This window comes from Cricetulus griseus, chromosome 2 (assembly GCF_003668045.3).
Source record: "Cricetulus griseus strain 17A/GY chromosome 2, alternate assembly CriGri-PICRH-1.0, whole genome shotgun sequence".
Taxonomy (NCBI): domain Eukaryota; kingdom Metazoa; phylum Chordata; class Mammalia; order Rodentia; family Cricetidae; genus Cricetulus; species Cricetulus griseus.
In genome coordinates, this window is record NC_048595.1 from 313,946,704 (window position 1) to 313,968,750 (window position 22,047).

Sequence of the window (22,047 nt, forward strand, 5' to 3'; positions counted from 1 at the left end):
TAGATGAATTTGGGGCAATGAATGCCTTCTCCATAGTGGATCTAATACACAAACACATAGTGTATATCTTCAAGTACTTTCAGCAGGTCTGTGTGTTTTTTTTTTTCCTGCACATTAGGTTTGGTTATATTTTACCTAAGTTTATCTCTAAAGAATTGCCATATGTACCACCCTTGGGTATATACACAAAAGACTCTAGGTCAGCATATGTCAGAGATATTTGAACATCCATATTTAATGCTGCACTATTCGCAATAGTCAGAAAATGGAACCAGTAACCAGGATATCCATCAGCAGATGAATGGGTAAAGAAAATGTACTTATGCACAATGGAATTTTATTCAGAAACACACACACACACACACACACACATACACAAAGACATCACAACACCATCAGAAAAACTGATGGAACTAAAAAGTATTGTATTAACCAAAATAAAGCAAATTTAGAAAAACAAATGTGTTTTCTCATATATGGATTCTAGATTTGAATATCTATGCATGTGACTAGACAAGTGTGAGGCATCATAAGGGGAGCAAAGAGATCTTAAGGGAAGAGAGGAGGAGAGCAAAAGGTGAATAGAGTACACGTGCCACGAAAGGGCATGGGGGAAGAAGAGGACCAGAAGGAGAAGAAGGTGGGGGCTGGTGGCAGTAGGAACAGATTAAGCCTAAAGATGCCATAGTGAAACTCGTTCTTTGTAATAACTTTTAAAAAACCAATAAATACAATAAATTTGTCTCTAAATAGTTCAAGTTTTGATGCCACCATAAATGGTACTTTAATAGTTCACATTCAAATTTTATTGATGGCACATACAAATATGATTGATTTTTTATATTGGTCTTATATCTCACAACCTTGCTAAGTTCAATTATTAGTCCCAGAGGAGTTTATTATTTGGGTGGGGGAGATTCCTCAGAATTATTTCCTGGTCACATTTTCCTCAGATAAAATCCCTTACAACTCAATGTTAGACAACTCAACAAAAAAAAAATGAAACATTTAAAAATATATCTAACAAAAGAGCTACACATATTCAGTTGGTACTTAAAGATGCTTGCCACCTTAGCTGTGAGGGAAATACAGATAAAAACCTAAACCAGGTCAAAGAAATATTCACTCATGTGGCTGACACTAAACAAAGCACAACACTAAATATATTAATTATAGAAGAAGATGGAGAGCGACTGAAACTTTCCTCAGTGTTGGCTGGAGTGTAAATAGCATTTCTTTTAAGAAACCTGCCAATGTCTTGCAAAGTTAAACTCTCATTATAGATTCTGGAAATTCTGCTTCTAGATGCTTAGGTAAGAGAAACAAAAACATGTCCATCCACAATAAGATGTATACCTGAATGTTTATGTCAACCTCACTCAGAATAACAATGGCAGACCTTCTATGTTTGTCAATAGCAGAATGGATAAACAAACTCATATAGTCACACAATAGAACACTACACAACAATAAAAAGGAATAAACAATTGCTATATACAGGAGCATGGGTGAATCTAAAAGACGTTGTATTTATAAAATAGTACATACAGTATGATTTCACATATGTGATATGCTAGCATTGGAAAAACTAGTAAGAATATTTTTGAAATTGGACAGATGACTTAATTGGCAAAACTCTTGTTGTGCAGGCAAAGAATATGAGTTTGTATCCAGCACCCAGATAAAAGCCGGGCATGGATGCACACCCCTGTAACCACAGTGCTGGGAACGCAGAGACAAAAGGGTCAATGGGGCTTGCTGGCCTGCCTGTCTAGCTGAAATAGGGAATCCCCAGTTCAGCAAGAGATCTTTTCTCAAAAAAATAAATAAATAAAAAGGTGGTGAGTGACTAATGAAGATGCCTGACATTGACCTCTGGCATCCATGTGTGTGTGTACACACATGAACATGCATACCAACATGTATACCCATAAACTCACACACATGCACAAGAAGTTTTGAAAGCCATTATCTGTGTAAAATGGCCCAAGAGAATGCCCCAGGGTGACAGAAATATTCCATCTCTGGATTGTGGCCATGGTCATATGGCTACACATTTATTAAAATTAAGGAAATTGTCAGAGACTAGAGAGATAGCTCAGGGTTTGGAGCTCCTGTTGGTTTTGCCGAGGATCCAAGTCCAGTTCCCAGCACCCACCTGGTGGCTCACCTGTAGTTACCTGTAACTCCAGTTACAAGGGATCCTATACCCTCTTCTGGACTCTGCAGTCACCTTACTTGTGTGGTACACATAAGCTCCCACAGGCACACACATAAAAACAATATCTTTTTAAAACTTCAATGAATTAAATGTACACTAAAGGTGCGGTACATTTTCTTGCATATAAGTTATGCCAAAATTATATTTTTAAACCTTAGCAAACAGTCAAAGAAGATGGCAGACTGAGGGCATTACTGAAAGCAGAAGAGCTTGTAGGGCACAGGAAGAGCCCTTACAGGCAACATGGAAACAATGTGCACACCAATAGAATACTGCAAATTCAACAAAGGAGCAATTTGTAAATGAAAAATGGGCAATAAATATTTAAAAGACAATTCTGGAGAGATCAAAGAAATACAAATCATAACAGAAATCACATAACTTCTTATCTACTATTTTTTATATTATTAGATACCCAGATTCCCTTCAGGCAAAAAGGAAAAGATGTTTTTTAGATCTTTAGAGGGAACATGAACTGCTATGATCTCTCTGGGAGAAAAACTGTCAATATATTTACAGAATGCTCCTTTATCACAATGTCCAGATGTAGAGCTTATAGATAGCTGTGGCTGTGTTTGCTCCTTAAACCACCTCTGGTTCAAAGATCCTCTGGTTTATGCCTCTGTTTGTGTGCTTCCGCCCCAGGAGGTAAAATTTAACCTTAATTGAACAAACTATCCTAGCACTGTGAATGCCCCAAATCTCCATAACAGCTGCTACCTGAGACACTCTTCCAAACACCTTTAAGAGATCAGAAGCTCAGGTCAGGGTGCTTGCCTAACATGCATGAGGCCCTGAGGGAGAGAGAGAGAGAGAGAGAGAGAGAGAGAGAGAGAGAGAGAGAGAGAGAGAGAGAGAGAGGGAGGGAGGGAGATTGGCTGTCTGTGTTTGACTCAATCACTGAGACCCAGGAGCAATCTGATTGGCTGATCATCTGGGGCATGCACTTCTGTGTATGGATAGCATATTAGATCAAGTTCCCTTTAAGTCATATAGAGCAGTGAAGGGGGCCGCCAAGGGCAGAAATGATGGACAGGTTAAAAAGATATAGGCTACTACAGAGGACAAGGATCATCTTCCCTCCATAATCAGAATTTGCAGTTCCTCCTGGAATCCGTGGGGCCATTTTCCTGCCACCTAAGGAGTGTGTCACCTAAAAAGTGTGCATTATTCAACCCATCATTCCACATGAGCTTTGAGAGATGACTTTTTCTCAGCCACCATGGGATTTGTCTTCCCTGCTATGAACACAGGTATTATGGGGACAGGTCATATCCAAAGTGAAAAGCTAGCATCCCAGAAAAACAATCAATCAACCTAGAAGCGTGTGTCTATGACAGTCTGCTACAGATGTCAAGGCATTCCACATACTGCCCTCCCATCCAGGCTCTACCACCAGCTCCAAGATTTGAAGAACCAAGCAGTTGTTTTGCCATGTTCAGGCTAGTTTTCCCCTGCTTTAGTTTCCCATTGCCATTTCATCAGCCCACACCTGACCTCCTACTTGCCCTTGCATTGTTCAAAGGTCTTCAGCAAATCTCCTTAGCTAGCAGGAAGGCCACAGGTTAAACCCTACTCCAGTCCTTAAGCCCTGGCAGGCTCCAGCCTCTGCTGATCTCTCCCCTTATCCTGACCATGCATGCTGCCAGGAATTACTCTGGGTGGTGGCAGCTTCCCTTCTGTTGCATTGAATTACTGTACACCTTTAGCACCAAGATTTACTCTGAGCATTAATAACTGTTCCCCACAGGTATATCTTACATTTCTCTACATCTCCAAGTACACATGATGTACAGCGAGCGGTAGGGGGTGTGCCCTCACACCTCAGAACCTAAACCCTGGAGTCAGACACTGCAATGTGAACTCATGCACTATCTGCTGTCCTTGCCTTTGTCTTTATTTGTAAAATGGAAACAAAGTAACTCCTGCTTCTGCTGTCGGACAGGAGGGTTGGAACAAACAGGACCTATCAGCAAGTGCCTGGCCATGTTGGAGGTAGTTGAGAAATGTCAGCTTGCAAATGAACACGGATGGAATGGCTCTAACAGGAGGGGGCCATTAAGTACGCAGAGAGGACCTGTGTTCCAGTTTCATTACTGAGACTGTGATAAAATACCCTGAGAAAAGGCAACTTGGGGACAAGAGGGTTTATTTCTGCTTATACTCCCAGGTTACAGTCCCTCTGTTGTGGGGAAGGCAGGAACTTCCAATGACTAGTCATATCCAGGGTCAAGAGCAGAGGACTGAGCACATACATGTTCATCTGCTTACTGTGCTCAGTGCCATTCCTATACTCTTACACAGTTCGGGAATCACTACTGAGAGAATGGTGCCACCCACAATGGGCTGGGGCTTCCTATAGCAATCAACATAATTAAAGTAATCCCACATAAAAATGCTTACAGGCCAAGCCAATATAGGTGATCCTTCAGCAAGATTGGCTTCCCGGGTGACTCTAGGTTGAGTCAAGTTGACAGGTAAAGCAAACAGGCTTGGAAGCCAGTATGCTGGCACAGTGACTCTGTGATATCCTGAACTGGGAGACAGAAAACCCAGAGCTAGCATGCCACAGACTCCAGCAGACTCCCAATACTATCAGAGACCCCAGAACTAAGGCTAAGAGGAAGAAATGTGGTAAAGAAAAGGCACCACCCAAATACTATCAATCACTCAGATATGTTCATGTTTGTGGATATTTTATAATTGCAAATACTATTAGCTACTCAAATATAATTAATTCACCCAACAAATATTTACTGAACATCCATTATGTGCCAAGAAAGCCAGAAATTTCTTTTCTTAGAATCAAGAGATTAACAGCTAGGATGTGTTCCTTCTGTTATGTTCAGCTAATGCATGCAGTTCACGTCCTGGTGCCTTCTGGTTTGAAGTGATCTCCTCAGCCTTCCACACCCACACTAAGAAAAATTAGTTAGAGCTAAAGTGATTGGAAATCTCCCTTTCCAAAGATCTTTTGGTGGCTCCCACTGCTAATGTTGTCTGTCTTTCCCGTATGTTCACACTCAAGCACCTCACTCCTCCAAACATTTCGATGGCACAGCCTTCCTTGGATGTCTATCTAGCAAATGTCTTCTTCTTTAAGAGCAATATCAAGTCAAGTATCCCATCCCCAGAGAAGCTCCAACTTCCCCAATCCCTGCTTACCACTCACCTACCCCTCTCCCAGTCATCACAGCCTATCTTAGTTTGCTTTCTGTTGCTGTGATCAAACACTGACCAAAAACAGCCTGGGAAAGAAAGGGTTCACTGTAGCTGATTCTGTTTTTACTCTTTAGGGGCCCACCACCCAGCTCCCAAACAAATACGTGGAGACTTATTCTTACTTATGAATGCACAACCTTAGTTTGACTTGTCTCTAGACAGCTTTTCTAAATTATCCAATTTCTGTTTGTTTTGCCTCTGGAGTTTTTACCTTTCTTTATGCTATATATCTTTCTTTCCTTCTTGCTCCATGGCTGGCTATGTGGTTGGGTGACTGTCCCCTGGCATCCTCTTCGCCTTTTCTTGCTCCTCAATATCCCTTTTCTCCTAGATTTCTCCCCCTATTTATTCTCTCTACCTGCCAGCCCCACCTATTCCTCTCTCCTGCTTAGCTATTGGCCATTCTGCGCTTTATTAAACCAATCAGGTGTTTTAGGCAGGCAAAGTAACACAGCTTCACATAGTTAAACAAATGCAACATAAAAGAATGTAACACATCTTTGCATCATTAAACCAATGTTCCACAGCATGAGTGAATGTAATACATCTCAAACTAATATTCCACAACAGCTGAAGAGAAGTTAGGGTAGGAACCTGGAGGCAGGGACTGAAACAGGGCAGTGATGGAAGCTGCTTACTAACTTGCTCTCCAAGGAAAGGCCCTGCAGACATGTTCACCAACCATTCTGATGGAGGCAATTCCTTCATGAGATTCCATCTTCCCAGACTATGTCTAAGTCTGTGTCGAGTTGACAAATATCAACCAGCACATAGCCCATCCAGAAATACAGAAACTGTCTCTTGGGTTTAAACAGAGTGAGTCACATGCAGGTGATGTTTTTCCAAGTGGTGAGAAAGCTGAGCCAACAACAGGGAACAGTGAAGGAAACTAGGAATTAGCACCAGTAAGGAGTTGGTGTCATCCTGAGGCTGGAAGGACAACTGAAGGAAGTAACCAGAGCCCAGAAGCCATAGTCACAACGCCAAGCTGGATTTCAATGGCCTTGTGTAGTAGGAAGTGGAGTCATAGGGGTCCACCCAGATGACCTTGATCTTGAAGACATCACAAAAGCCAAAGGAACAGGAGCACCTTCTTAACTCCTTTCTCTGCTGGTCTCTTCAATGCCCAGCGCCTCTCTTTGGTAAAACAGCTGAAAGCTGGCAGACTCTGAACCTGAAAAGGGTTCCTAGCAGCCCACACTTCACCACCTCCCCACTCTCTACACTTCTTTACCCTAGCAATGGGGGAGCCAGGAAGAGTGGGGGGGCTCCCTCCTCTTCCCCTCCCTCAGGTAGGCGGCCTCCGTCTTCTGCTTCTTTAGCGCTGGTTCTATCTTTGTTAGAATTCTGATTCCACCAGCTGTAGCCTCCCTGTTTCCTACCCTGCTTTCTTCACCAGAGTGCACGGTTTCAGAGTGGCAGTAAGCGGCCTTATTCATCGTGGCACCTTCAGTAACTGGTATAATCAACAGTATGCAATAGGTGCCCAACCATCCTTGGATAGAGATGGAAAGTCCTACTGTTACCTTCAGACTGTGCTCTCTCTCTCTCTCTCTCTCTCTCTCTCTCTCTCTCTCTCTCTCTCTCCTCTCTTGTGTGTGTGTGTGTGTGTGTGTGTGTGTGTGTGTGTGTGTGTGTGTGTGTGTGTATCACCAAGGACCAACTCTATTTGTTAAAATTTGTTGCTATTATTATTAATCGCTGGTGTGATGTGTGAGTAAACAGAGGCATGCCCATGTCATGGAGGTTGAAGGACAGCCTTCGCTTCTACCTTGTTTGAAGACAGGGCTGTTCAGTACTACATATGCCAGGATTACTGGTGCATGTGTTTCTAGGGAGTCTCCTATCTTCAGTTCCCATCTCTCTATATGAGTGCTGGCATTTCAGACCTGAATATTAACACATCCAGCTTTTTACATGGATCTTTGGGATCCAACTGATACAGTTAGGGTTGTACAGAGAGCTCTTTACCCACTCTGCTGGTAAGATCTTGTTAACTAAGCTAGTGTCATCTAGAAAAAGGGAGCCTCAATTTAGAAAAATGGCTTCATCAGATTGGCCCATAGGCAAGTCTATGGGGCATTTTCTTGATTAATGACTAATGTGGGAGGGCCTAGCCTACTGCCAACAGTGACACCCCTAAGCAGGTGATCTTGTGTTACATAAGAAAGAAAAGTGAGCAAGCCAGTAAGCAGTGTTCCTCCATGGTTTCTTCTTTAATTCCTGCCTCCAGGTTCCTACCCTGAGTTCTTGTCCTGAGTTCCCTTCACAATGGGCTATAAGCTGTAAGGTGAAATAAACTCTCCCCTCCCCATGTTGCTTTTCGGCATAGGCTTTATCATGGCAATAGGAAGCAAACTAGAACACACACTGAGCCATCTCCCCATCCCTTTTTTCCTTTGCCCATCTCCTTCCCTTGACTATGTGAACTGTGATTAGCATTGAAAAATGAACAAGAAACATGGAGCCCCTTTACCTCCCGGTCTGCAAGCTGAGACCTTATATTTAAATAATCCCAACAATAATTACAATAGTTATTATACTCATAGCCCCATAACTTATCAGCCTTCTGCCTTCTATAGCCACTTGAGAATGATCCATGGAAATTGCCTGAAATCTCAAAATATCTTCCCTCTACCACCCAAGATGCTTCGAGGCCACCCTCTCCCCGCTGTTAATCAGTATGTGCTCAGGATAAACAAACTAATTTTAAAATCAGCTTAAGCAAAACATAATTAGGAAGATAAATTAGCTGCCCCCAAGATTGCATAATGAATGCCCAAGCAAAAAAAAAAAAAACAAGTCTTTTTATTATCTTATTATCTGCTTTTTTATTAACTTCGATCATTGCAGCAGAAGGAAATATCACTGAACTCGACAACTGAAATTGATTGTCTCCGCAATGCTTATTGCACAATGAAAACTAGATTTTCTTTTAAAGATGTCCATGAGTGCAAGTGGGTGTAGGCCACAGAGTTTGTGTGGGAGTCAGAGGATGAACTCCTCTGTCCCCCAGTTGATGGAGGAGTGCTGTGGTTACAGATGCATGTGGCTGCATCTGGCTTTACATGGTTCTAGGTATCCAAAAGAAGAGACTCACGATCTGAGCAGGCTCTTTTCCCACTGAGCCCTCTCCTCTGCCTGCAAAGAGGTTTTGTTCTTTTTTTCTAAGTGCTGATTGTCTGTGTATGTGCAGACACACCTATGCCAAGGTACACACATGGGGGTCAGAGGACAGCACTGTGGAGTTGCTTCTCTCTTTCCACCTTTGTATGGTTTCTGGGGGTCAAACTCAGGCTGTCCGGCTTACATACCAAGCATTTTAACCTCTGGGTTATCTCTCTGGCCCTGATTTTGTTTTTCCTATGTTACAGGTATAGCATCAGCCTAGTGCTAAAGAAATGAGGTAATGAGAATCAGGTGACCAGTATTGAACCCTTGGCTCTGTTTATCGTGGGACAGTCCTAGGCAAGTTGAGTGACTCTGTGGGAGACCAGCTTCTTTTCATAGGAAACAAAGATGCACCTGCCTTGATAACACTAGCAGTGGACACAGGCTTGCTCTGTGGTTCAAATGCATTCCTTTCATCTTTACCATGACCCCATGAATTATTTACTTGTATTGTTTGATATAAGAATGAAGCCAGAGGGATTAACTTGCTCAAGAAGATATTATGAGAATTTGGTGTGATTTTGTACATGGAAATCAGGAAGTAATTGTCAGAAATGTAAGAGCTAAGTTAGCATTTATTTCTGTTATTCTTCACATCCCCCGACAATATTGATTCTTGCTCATAGAAATTACTCTTGATATCCCCTGATTAGGAGGTCTGGACACACATCCCTGACTGGACAGTCACTGTACTCTGCATTTAATCTCTCCCTATGCAAAATGCCAGGCCATTAGCAGCTGTCATTCAACACTGGAGAGGACTCACCTGAAGCTACAGTTTATTGCTTTGCATAGTGTTTCACTTTTCTAGAGTGCTGTCAGTGTTGAAAATCAGCTCGACCCCCACACACACACACACACAGCCTTTACTTTAAGTTGAGCAGCAACTGCTTTTGTTTACTTGGAGCAAATGACACACCAATTTGTCCATGTGCAGATATACTGGACTGCAACTTCTAGATTCAGTGACCACCAAGATGCCTCCCATATGCCAGAAAGAGACCATGATTGCCTGCCAAAAGGATGGAGTTCGACACAAGAAGTGTCCACTGCAGGCATCTTAGATTTCTACCGAATGCTGTTGTCACATAGTGTGACCAATTCACTGTACTAAAAATCTTGCGAACCAGGAAAATCCTTTGTCCTAGGCAAACCAGGATGGCCTCCCTGTGTATGACATCACACGATCACTGCTGTGGTGGCTTCCTACAACCTGGGATAGTGTCAATGCCATGCTGCTGTCTGATAATTCTGTATCTCATTGCCAGTTCGAGGGATTCGAGGATATAGAGTCAAGAACCTAATATTGTGAATAGAGCTTGGGTAAGTCACACAGGGGCCAGACATCTCGTCACTAGTAATGTGACCACTTCTTTTGATGGGGGTTGGTATGACTTGGGTAGGCCATTCAGTGTTTAAGTCTCTCTGCAACTCCTTAGTTCATTGTATATTTAGTGACTGTCCTTCACATGCCAGGCACTATCCTAAGAGCTGAGAATATAGAGATGGCTGGATGAGAAGAGAACCCTGGCCCTCAGAGAACTCATATCTAGGGGAGGATCAGAGAACAACGTGACAGTGTCAGGGTCTCTAGATGTAGATTGGTCATGGAGAGTTTGCATGGCATAGTCAAAGCCTTTGGTTCAATTCCTATAAAATAAAAAAAACAAGTCTGATAGAAATTCAGGTGGTGACAATGCTAGGGGCCATTTGCCATATGAAGAAAACAGTTCACAGGGACACAGGGCCATGGGCAACTTGGGAGGGTATCAAGGAGCACCAGAGGTGAAACTCAGTTTTACCAAGGCCCCCAGTTGTCAACACTGTGAAACATACAACTTTGAGTTGTGTGAGTCAGGGGGTATACATAACTATTTAATCATCTGATTATGCTTTATTTTTCCTCTGTGAGAAATAGCTTTGTGGCTGTCATCCATATCAATATCAAATCTTGTTCTTGCAGAGATAGATTAGAAATGTATCAAGTCAAACTCACCCAAACAATAACACAAGGATTGAGAAGTGGGAGAGGCCAAGTTCATTAGTAAATCTGACAATATTCTATTAAATGGAGTGTGGCTGGCATCAGAGCTTCAGCTGCTAAAATCAAAAGCAGAAAACTAAGTCAGTACATTGAAATATAAATAGACTGTACAGTAAATAACCCCACTCCTCCGAAAGCTATGGACTGTTTCAGAATAGGAAATAACAACATTATAACAAGCAAAATAAGACACATGATTACACAATGCCATTTATTTATGTGTTCATTCATTGTACAAATAGATACTTAGAGCCCTCTGTGCACTAAGACTGTCACCCATAAATAATGAGCTGATACTCATAAATTCTGTCATATTTATCTGAATGTTAAATAACTTTATTTGACTCTTCTGATTATAAAATCATAAATTTGGGTTGTTATTTTGGTTTTTCGCAGTACTGGAATAGAACCCAGGGTCTGTGTGTGCTAATTATGTTAGGTGCTATGCCACTAAGCCACATCTAAGCTCTTATAATTTTTTAAATATTAAATATCTAGATGTAAAAAGTATTTTTAAAAAAATTGCCAGGCATTGTGGTTCCCACCTATAATCCCAGCATGTGGGAGACAGAGCCTTAGGGATCAGGAGTTCAAGGTCATCTTCAGATTCATAGTGAATGTGAGGCCAGCCTGGGTGCCATGATATCCTGTCCTAAAACAAAACAAAACAAAACAGACACCTTCCTTTAAGACAGTGTTTCTCAACCCAATGTGCTATTGGCATTTGGCAGTAAGCAGCTGCCCTGGGACTGACCTGGCCTTCCATGCATGATGAGTTGTTCATCAGCATTCCTGGCCTCTACCCACCATGTGAGCCCTTTGTACCTCCAGATTCACTGCCATCAAAATTCCCAGCATTCAAATGGGCATGATGTGCCCAGCGAATTACCTTATAAGTTACTACGTTTATGTTCATAGAAGAGTGCTGCTGTCACTTTGGGCAGAGATGCTTTCTTTGCAGTGTCAGCAGAGGCTCATGACTATTCCAAGCACTGAGAATAATGCCCACCCCTAAATGGAACATCAATATCACAGCATTCAAGGCTCATGAAACCCTGCAGAAGGAGTGGAAAGAACGTAAGAACTAGAGGAAACAGGGAGGGGTGTGGAATGCTGACTTCCATGCATGATGTGTGATGGCTAGTCTTGGTTGTCAACATGCCTGAATCTGGAATCAACTAAAATACAAGCTGTTAGGCCCACCTATAACAAATTATCTTTCTCTTTCCTTCTCCTTTCTCCCTTCCTTCCTTCCTCCTTTCCTTTCTTCCTTCCTCCCTTTCTCTCCTTTCTTCCTTCCTGTCTTCCTTCCTTTCTTATGTTTTTACTTGCTTTCTCTCCTCCTCCCCTTTCTTCTTCTTTATACCAGATTTTCTTGATCAGATCATTGCTGTGAGAAAACCCAACCCAAACATGGGTGACACTTTCTGGTGGCAGCCTAGATAAAAGGAGATGGAAAAAGGAAATTTTGCCTTTTATTTGCTTCCTCATTCACTGAAAAATTCCTCTGTCCTATTGTAGTAGTATTCCTTCACTGATATTAGAAACAACCACTGAGGGCCTCCAATACAGAGAGCAACAGCTATCCAGGACTCCTCGGGCCTTCAGCACTAGATTAAGAACTCTGAGACATCCAAATTTGTATTCTGAGCAACTACTAGATTCTCTAATGTGAGATGCCATTGTTGGACTGCCCAGACCACAATGAGTAAGGTAATCTGATGAATCCCCTTTTAAAGTCTCTATTTATTCTATCAGTTGTGTTCTTTGAGGAGAACCCTGACAAATGCAACATGGCTGCTGCACTCTGCAACTCATGGCAGCTGTGATTACACACACAAAATTGGGCCCATCAGCACCCTGTCATGCAAAGAGGAGGGGCTCATAGGACTCCATGCCTTTCTGAGGATTTTTATACACAGTTGATGGTTGATACAGGAGAGACATTTTCCTTGGTTGTGTAGGCACAGATAAGATGCCCCTGATCCTGTCAACAAACTCCTCCCAGTAGTCCTGCAATCAACCCTAAGGAAACTCATGGAGTCACCAAAATTTTATTTATTACTCTGTGTGTGTGTGTGTGTGTGTGTGTGTGTGTGTGTGTGTGTGTGTGTGCGCACGCATGTGGTGTGTATGTATATGCGGGCATGTTCATGCCATTTCCCTCTTGCAAAGGTTAAGAGGGCCACTCTGGAGAGTCAGATATCTCCTTCCACCAGGGATGGAACTCAGAACACGAGGCTTTCACTTTCACACACTGAGACACCTCCCTGCCCCACCCTCAAAAAAGGTGATAACATAGAAAGGGAGAGCTAGTTGGAAAGAAGAGAATTAGTAGGAATCAGAAGTGAAGTCTATGCATGTGACTATAATAAAATACACTATGCATGGGTATGAAAATGTCATAATGAATCTATTATGTATAATTAACATATCCTAGTAAAAATGGTTCTTTTAAATCCAGTATTCAAGAGGTGAAGGAGAACAAAGTGACCTTTAAAAAAAAAAACAAATACCAACACCAAAAACCCTACCAGCTCCAGCACCTATTTGCCATTATGGCTATAGAGAGCCCCACACACCCATTCTTCATCCCCAGCTTCAGGTTTCCAAGCCTTCATCAGAGAAGCTTCATATTGCACCAGCCTGAGGTTCACACGGAAACCCACAACTTACTGAGGGTAAGTGATAGTGGCTCTGCCTGACGTGGGACAGCTGTGCGCTCCTCTCCAAGGTCAGGGACAATCATACAAGAGGAATGGAAAGAAAGGGCCCATGGACAGTTCATCACGGATGGGGAGAGGCCCATGAAGCTGCACCCTCATGAGGAGCTCTTGGGGGAAGGGGTGTCATTTTTTCAGTGGTGTCGCCACTAGTATGTTGCCCTTGCTCCACTGAACAACCTCCCACCCATGTGCAGATGGGACACACACACACACACACACACACACACACACACACACACACACACACAAGACAGGCACATGGAGGGGACTGTTGAGAAGGGCCCCAGTGGGAAGGGAAGCATGAGAGAAAGGAGAGGTGAAAATGATTTACATTTGATATAGAAACCGAGACTGTTAAACAATTTTAAAATTGTAGTCCTCTCATTTCCGTGAGTAAATCGCCTGTTAAGTCAGCACTTTTCTTTCCATATGGGGACTCCTAAGTGTGGACACGCGGTGGTGTGGCTCCTTTCCCTGGGGAAGAGACAGGCTACCTACTCCAGGCAGAGTCCTCACGGCTTCCGGTGTAGATGAGGGAAGTGGCCCTCTGCAGAGAAAGGCTGGCCTGGGAGTCCGGCCAGTAAGGGAGGACAGGCTTGGCTTCACAGGGGATCAGTGGCCTCGGGCTTAGTGCATGTGCGTCATCCTGTCATCCAGGCCATGCCCCAGACTTGCCCTCTCCCAATGAGCTTTGCTGACGACACTGGAGCAAAGCCTAGACACACACACACACACACACACACACACACACACACACGGGGGAGGGGGGATTCTCTAAGCCACATAGCTCAGAATTGTTCTCTCTCTCTCTCTCTCTCTCTCTCTCTCTCTCTCCTCTCTCTCCTCTCTCTCTCCTCCTCTCCTCCCTCCCTCCCTCCCTCTCTCTCTCTCTCTCTCTCTCTCTCTCTCTCTCTCACACACACACACACACACACACACACCTTTTCTAACCCCCGCGAGGCTCAGGATTGTACCCTGTCCCTGCTAAGGAGCAGGTAGAGGAGGCTGCCTGGCCACTCCCTGCTGCCAGAACTCCACAAAGAGCCCATTGTGCCCAACCTAATGCAAAGCACCTGGCTAGGGACGGTTATTCGGCACAAACACTATTGGTAAAGAAGCAAATATTTTCAGTTGATAAAAATGCCTGCTGAACTCAGGCCTGGCTCAGGATTTGTAAGTCCCTGGAGACCCCGTCCTGCTTGGGACAAAAGGAAAGCATGGTCTGGTGTATTAGCATTTAGTCCAGCAGGTTGAGAGGCTTCTTGTCATCTGAGTTGAAGAGGGAAGGGTGAGAGGACCCACGCTTGGGCGTTCATCTCTTGGAAAAACCACTGGGGCCCCAGGGGCCCCAGCTCCTCGCTATGCAAGAAACAACTCCCTTTCTATTGGACCCTTCACCTCTCACCTGCTGAAAACTTCCCAAGCTAGCAGTCAGTTAAAGCAGGCACCGCCCTTTAGCTCCCCCTACTGGCTGACAACCTCAGTCTGCAAGATCAGTTTTTGACAGATTTTCCCCGATTTTCAATAGAAACTGGAAAACAAGATCTTTATGTGAAATCTTTTTCACGTTTAAATACAGACTTACATCTTAAAAACAACCCTGCCCCAAAATCGTTATGCCTTTAGACTACTTGTACTTTAGAATCACTGAGGACAGTGATAGAGAGTAAGGTGTCTGGCCCACACCTCGAATGCTGTGTGACATTGGCTACTTAGCTAAGCTGCCTGTGTCCGCTTCCTCATGGATAAAATGGACATGATAAAGCACACTGGACACCCAGATGAGAGAACTGTGTGGCTTCATAACTACAAGCTACTATCTTTATGGGATTCCTGCTCTGCTCTCCCAGGAGTCTTTTTGACAGTGTCATTGACAGTGGAGCATTCAATCAAGTCCTTGAGTTCTTCCTGTGACAGAAAGCTGGTAGCCTTTTAGAGAATTCCAGTGGCTGTAGTGATAGCAAACCCCACATCCCATGCTGTTGCTCATGCCCCCAGTGGTCAGCAGATGTCCTCCTCCCACAATCCCCTGAGGGTCCTCTGCCTTCAGCAATTGAGTTCTATCACACCTGTACCTTCTACTGGCCGGACTCCTCCATTGTCCCTTGTCCATAGATGCATGCCGGCTTATAACAAGTCCCATGGTGCACTGCTTTAGGGTGGGTGTCTCTGAAACAATGACTTGGTGTGTATAGTTTGGAGGAAAAGAAGTGAAATAAGGGGAAGAAGGGAGAAAAGCCAATGGATGCATGTGTTAGCTGCAGGTGAGTTAGACTCCTACATACTTCCCAGGCACACTGCTGATAGGAATGGGGAATTAGAAAACCACCTGCCCCCTGTATTTTTTTTTAAGTTAAGCATACATTTACCACACATTCACTGGAAATCTACTAGAGACTAAGAACACATCCACCTGGAGACTTACATGTGAGTATTTGTGGTGGCTGATTCATAACAGTAAGCACCTGGAAACAGCCCACGCTGACACTGACAGATGGAGACACATGGTTTAGTAAAGCCATACAAGAGAACTCAACACACAGTAGCTACTTAAATTGTGGTAAGTGAAGATTGTAATTTTTTCCTTTTTTATTTAAATTAGAAACGTTTGTTTTGCATGCCAATCCCAGTTCCTTCTCCCTGGTTTCCACCCCTGCCCCCTCGGGCCTCCTATCCCATTCCCTTTTTGCTCCCCAGAGAAGATGGGGCCTTCAATGAGGGATCTTCAGAATCTGTCATATCCTTTGGAGCAGGGCCTAGACCCTTCCCAGGGTGTCTAAGCTGAGAGAGTATCCCTCTATGTGGAATGGGCTCCCAAAGTCCATTCGTATACTAGGGATAAATACTGATCCACTACCAGAGGCCCCATAGATTAACCAGACCTCCAAACTGACATTCTGGTTTAGGGGGTCTAGAACAGTCTTATGCTGGTTTCCCAGCTATCAATCTGGGTTCCAGGAGCTCCCCCTTTTCAGGTCAGCTGTTTCTGTGGGTTTCTCCAACATGGTGTTGACCCCTTTGCTCATCCCTCCTCCTTCTCTGTAACTGGATTCCAGAATTTCAGCCCAGTGTTTATCTGTGGGTGTCTGCTTCTGCTTCCATCAGCTACTGTGTGAAGGCATTACGATGGCATATAAGGTAGTCACCAATCTCATTATAGGAGAAGGGCATTTAAGGTAGCTCAACAATTGCTTAGATTTTTACTTAGGGTCATCCTTGTAGATCTCTGGACATTTTCCTAGCGCTAGATTTCTCTTTAAACCTATAAAGGCTCCATCTATTATGGTATCTCTTTTCTTGCTCTCCTCTATTCTTCCCCTGACTCAATCTTCCTGCTCCCTCATGTCCTCCTCTCCCCTCCCCTTCTCCCCTTCACTTTCTCCTAACTCCCTCTCCCCTCACCCCATGCTCCCAATTAGCTCAGGAGATCTTGTCCCTTTCCCCTTCTCTGTGGAACAATGCATGTCTCTCTTAGACTCCTCCTTGTTTCTTAGCTTCTCTGGCAGTGTGGATTGTAGGCTGGTAATTCTTTGCTCTATGTCTAAAACTCATATATGAGTGAGTACATACCATGTTTGTCTTTTTGTGATTGGATTACTCACTCAGGATAGTTTCTTCTAGTTTCATCCATTTGCCTGTGAATTTCAAGATTCCATTGTTTTTTGTTTTGTTTTGTTTTGTTTTTGTTTTCCATGAGTAGTGCTCCATTGTGTAAATGTACCACATTTTCTCCATCCATTGTTCAGTAGAGGGGCATCTATGTTGCTTCCAGGTTCTGAATATTACAAATAATGCTGCAAAGAACATGGTTGAACAGATGTCCTTGTTGTACGAATGTGCTTATTTTGGGTATATGCCTAAGAGTGGAATTGTGGATCTTGTGGTAGACTCATTCCCATTTTCTTGAGGAGTCACCATACTGATTTCCAAAGTGGCTGTACAAGTTTGCACTCCCACCAGCCAGCAATGTAGGAGTGTCCCCCTTTCTCTATATTCTCTCCAGTATAAACTGTCATTGGTGTTTTTTATTTTAGTTATTCTGACAGGAACAACATGGTATCTCAGAGTTGTATTGATTTGCATTTCCCTGATGGCTAAAGAGGTTAAGCACTTTCTTAAGTGTCTTTCAGCCATTTTTGATTCCCCTATTGAGAATTGTCTATTTAGTTCTGTACCCCACTTTTTAATTGGATTATTTGGTGTTTTGGTGACTAACTTCTTGAGTTCTTGGTATATTTTGGAATCAGCCATCTGTCAGATGTGGGATTGGTGAATATCTTTTCCCATTCTGTGGGCTGCCATTTTCTGTCCTTTGACTTGCAGAAGCTTCTCAGTTTCAGAAGGTCCCATTTATTAATTGTCGATCTCAGTGTCTGTGCTACTGGTGTTGTGTTCAGGAAGCTGTCTCCTGTACCAAATCATTTGAGGGTACCTCCCACTTTCTCTTCTAAGAGGTTCAGTGTGGCTGGATTTATGTTGAGGTCTTTGATCCACTTGGACTTAAGTTTTGTGCATGGTGATAGATATGGATCTATCTGCAGTCTTCTACATGCTAGCATCCAGTTATGCCAGCACCATTTGTTGAAAATGCTTTCTTTTTTCCATTGTAAAATTGTATAATTTTAGCTTCTGTGTCAAAAATCAGGTGTTCAAAGGTGTGTGGGTCCATATCATAGTTTTCAGTTCAATTCCATTGGTCTTCCTGTCTACTTTTGTGCCAATACCAAGCTGTTTTCAGGACTATAGCTCTGTAATAGAGCTTGAAGTCAGGGATGGTGATGCCTCCAGAAGTTCCTTTATTGTACAGGGTTGTTTTGGCTATCCTGGGTCTTTTGTTTTTCCATATAAAGTTGAGCATTGTTCTTTCAAGGTCTGTGAAGAATTGTGCTGGGATTTTGATGGGGATTGCATTGAATCTGTAGATGGCTTTTGGCAAGATTGCCATTTTTACTATGTTGATCCTACCTATCCAAGAGCATGGGAGATCTTTCCATTTTTTGGTATCTTCTTTAATTTCTTTCTTTAAAGATTCAAAGTTCTTGTTATACAGGTCTTTCACTTGTGTGGTTAGTGTTGCCCCAAAATATTTTATGTTGTTTGTGGCAATTGTAAAGGGTGATGTTTCTCTGATTTCTTTCTCAGCCCATTTATTATCTATATACAGTAGGGCTACTAATTTTTTTGAGTTAATCTTGTATCCTGCCACTTTGTGGAAGGTGTGTATCAGTTGTAGGACTTTCCTGATAGAATTTTTCCTGTCACTTATGTAAACTATCATATCATCTGCAAATAGTGAAAGTTTAACTTATAACTGTATCCCCTTGATCTCCTTTTGTTGTCTTATTGATCTAGTAGAGCTTGGAGTACAATATTGAAGAGATATGGAGAGACTGGACAGCCTTGTCTAGTTCCTGATTTTAGAGGAATCGCTTTAAGTTTCTCTCCATTTAGTTTGATGTTGACTGTTGGTTTGCTGTATATTGCTTTTATTATGTTTGGGTATGTTCTTGTTATCACTGATGTCTCCAAGACCTTTATCATGAAGGGGTGTTGTATTTTGTCAAAGGCTTTTTCAGCATCTAGTGAGATGATCATGTGATTTTGATTACATTGATAGATTTTCCTATGTTGAACCATCTCTGCCTCCCTGAGATGAAGCCTACTTGATCATTGTGGATGATTTTTCTGATATGTTCATGGATTCAATTTGCCAGTATTTTATTGAGTATTTTTGCATCAATGTTCATGACGGAGATTGGTCTGTAGTTCTCTTAGTTGTGTCGTTGTGTGACTTGGGTACCAAGGTAATTGTAGCCTCATAAAGAGAGTTTGGCAATGATCTTCCTGCTTCTATTGTGTGGAATACTTTAAGCAGAATTGGTATTGGCTGTTCTTTGAACTTCTGGTAGAATTCTGCACTAAAACCATCTGGCCCTGGGCTTTCTTTGGTTGGGGGATGACTGCTCCTATTTCATTAGGAGTTATAGGTCTATTTAAATTGCTTATATGTTCTTGATTTAATTTTGGTAGGTGATATCTATCCAGAAAATTGTCCATTTCCTTTAGATTTTTGAATTTTGTGGAGTACAGGTTTTCAAAATATGACCTGAAGATTCTCTTAATTTCCTCAGTATTCATTGTTATGTCCCCCTTTTCGTTTCTGATTTTGTTAATTTGCATACTTACTCTCTGCTGTTTGGTAAGTTTGAATAAAGGTTTATCTATCTTGTTGATTTTCTCAAAGAACCAATTCTTTGTTACATTGATTCTTTGTATTGTTTTTCCTAGTTTCTACTTTATTGATTTCAGCCCTCAATTTGATTATTTCCTGGCGTCTACTCCTCTGGGGTGAGTTTGCTTTATTTGTGGTTTACTCTATTTGGTGTTCTGCAAGCTTCTTTTTGTTCTAGAGCTTTCACTTGTACTGTTAATTCTCTAGTGTGATTATTCTTCAGTTTCTTCATGTGAGCACTTAGGGCTATGAACTTTCCTCTTAGCACTGCTTTCAAAGTGTCCCATAAGTTTGGGTATGTTGTGTCTTTATTTTCATTGAATCCTAGGAAGCCTTTAATTTCTTTTTTTATTTCTTCCTTGACTTAGGAATGGTGCAATTGTGAATTGTTCAATTTCTGAATCTAAATTTTTCTTCTATGATTTTGTTGAATATGTTTTCTGCACCTTTGATATGGGTTTCTTCACCTTCTTCTATACCTATTATTCTTAGGTTTGATCTTTTCACAGTGTCTGATATTTTCTGGATATATTGTGTTAGGAATTTGTTAGACTTAAGATTTTCTTTGGCCAATTAATCTATTTCTCCTAGTGTATCTTCAATGCCTGAGATTCTCTCTCCCATCTCTTGTATTTTGTTGGTCATTTTGCATCTGTAGTTCCTGATTGTTTACCTAGCTTATCTATTTCCAGTATTGTTTATGTTTTCTTTATTGTCTCTATTTCAGTTTTCAGGTCTTGAACTGTTTCCTTCATCTGTTTGATTTTTTTCTTGGCTTTCTTTAAGAGATTTATTGATTTCTTGTATGTTTTGGTTTGTTTTTTTCTTCCATTTCTTTAAGGGGTTTTCTCATATCCTCTTTGAGGGCCTCTATCATTTTCATGAAGTTTTTTTTAAGGTCCTTCTCTTCTGCTTCTTCTGTGTTGGATTGTTCAGGTCTTGCTGGTGTAGAGTCCCTAGACTCTGGTGGTGTCATATTGGTTTTTCTGTTGTTGAATGTGTTTTTATATTGTCTTCTTCCCGTCCCTTCTTCCAGTGGGTACAGGAGGAGTCTCTTCCTCTACTGGCAGGTACAGGTCCAAGGTTCCCTACTGGTAGGTGCAAGCAGGTCCAATACTCCAATGGCTCTCTTCTTCCAGTGGGTGGAGGTGGGACTAGTACCTGGTCCTTGGCAGTCTTTGGGCCGGCTGGACTGCCAGGATGGGTTCCCCAGTACACAGTGCCCAGGCCTCAGGCCACTCCAAGCAGTGAAGATTGTGATTTTAATGTTAGGCATTAAAGGCAATTATACTCAAATGAGTTGACTGTTATATAATGTGATGTTTAGGGACCTGTGATAGTTTTGTCAACTTTGACACAAATTAGAGTCACATGGGAAGACAGTGTCAATAAGGAGTTTGAGGTCATGTCTATAATGGATTGTATTGACTGTGTTGGTTAATGGAATAGCCAGCCCACTGTGGGTGCCACCATCCCCTTGGTTTGGGTCCCTGTCTGTGTAAGAATGAAGAAGGTGAGATTAGCAGCATGCATGTATGCACTTCATTCTCTCCCTGCTTTTGACTGTGGATATGAGTAGCTATTAGGAGTTTCTGCCTTAACTGTCCCAAAATGATGGTCTGTAACCTGGAGTTTTTAGCTAAATAAACCATTTCTCTATTAAAGTTGATTAATCATGGCAACTGCAAACAAAACTAAAACTGTACTAGATTTATGACTTTGTAGTTAATACTCATTTCTGGTCAGTTGTGTTCCCTTGTAGCATGGTTCCTACTCTTCCCCAGATTCTCTTTCAGTCTGTTGACTCCAGGGCCAGGCAGGCCTGTGCGCTTAGGCCCACCATGAAGAACCCCAGCTTCTGTGCCATATCCTTACTAATAGGGCCAAAGGCAACACACACTGACCCAGGTTTCAATGCATCTTGGCATAGTTCTGGATCGAATTCCTTAAGTACTGGCCCACTATTTCCTTCCCTTCTCACCTGTATACTTCACTCTTTGCTGAGGTCACCTCTGCCCTCAAACGTATGTGGCTTAGAACATTCATTTCCTGCATGTTGTTGGTCTGAGGACCTCCCTTCATTACTGTCTGACTGTTGGAGGCTGCCTTAAGCACCTCACTGTGTAGTGCTCTCCAACATGGCAGCTTGCTCCTTCAAATCCAGTCAAGGAGAGCACCCTGGAGAGATGGGGCTGGGCCTTGTGTAATCATGCATACACAGCCATATATGTCCCATGCCAACTTGACTCATAAGAAGCCAGTCATGAGTCCCTTCCATACTCACAAAGAAGAGAACATTCAAGGGTGTTGTATGGTTTGAAAGAAAATGGCCCCCATAAGTAGTGTCACTATCAGGAGGCGTGGCTTTGTTGGAGTAGGCGTGGCCTTGTTGCAGGAAGTGTGTCACAATGGAGACCGGTTTCGAGGCCTC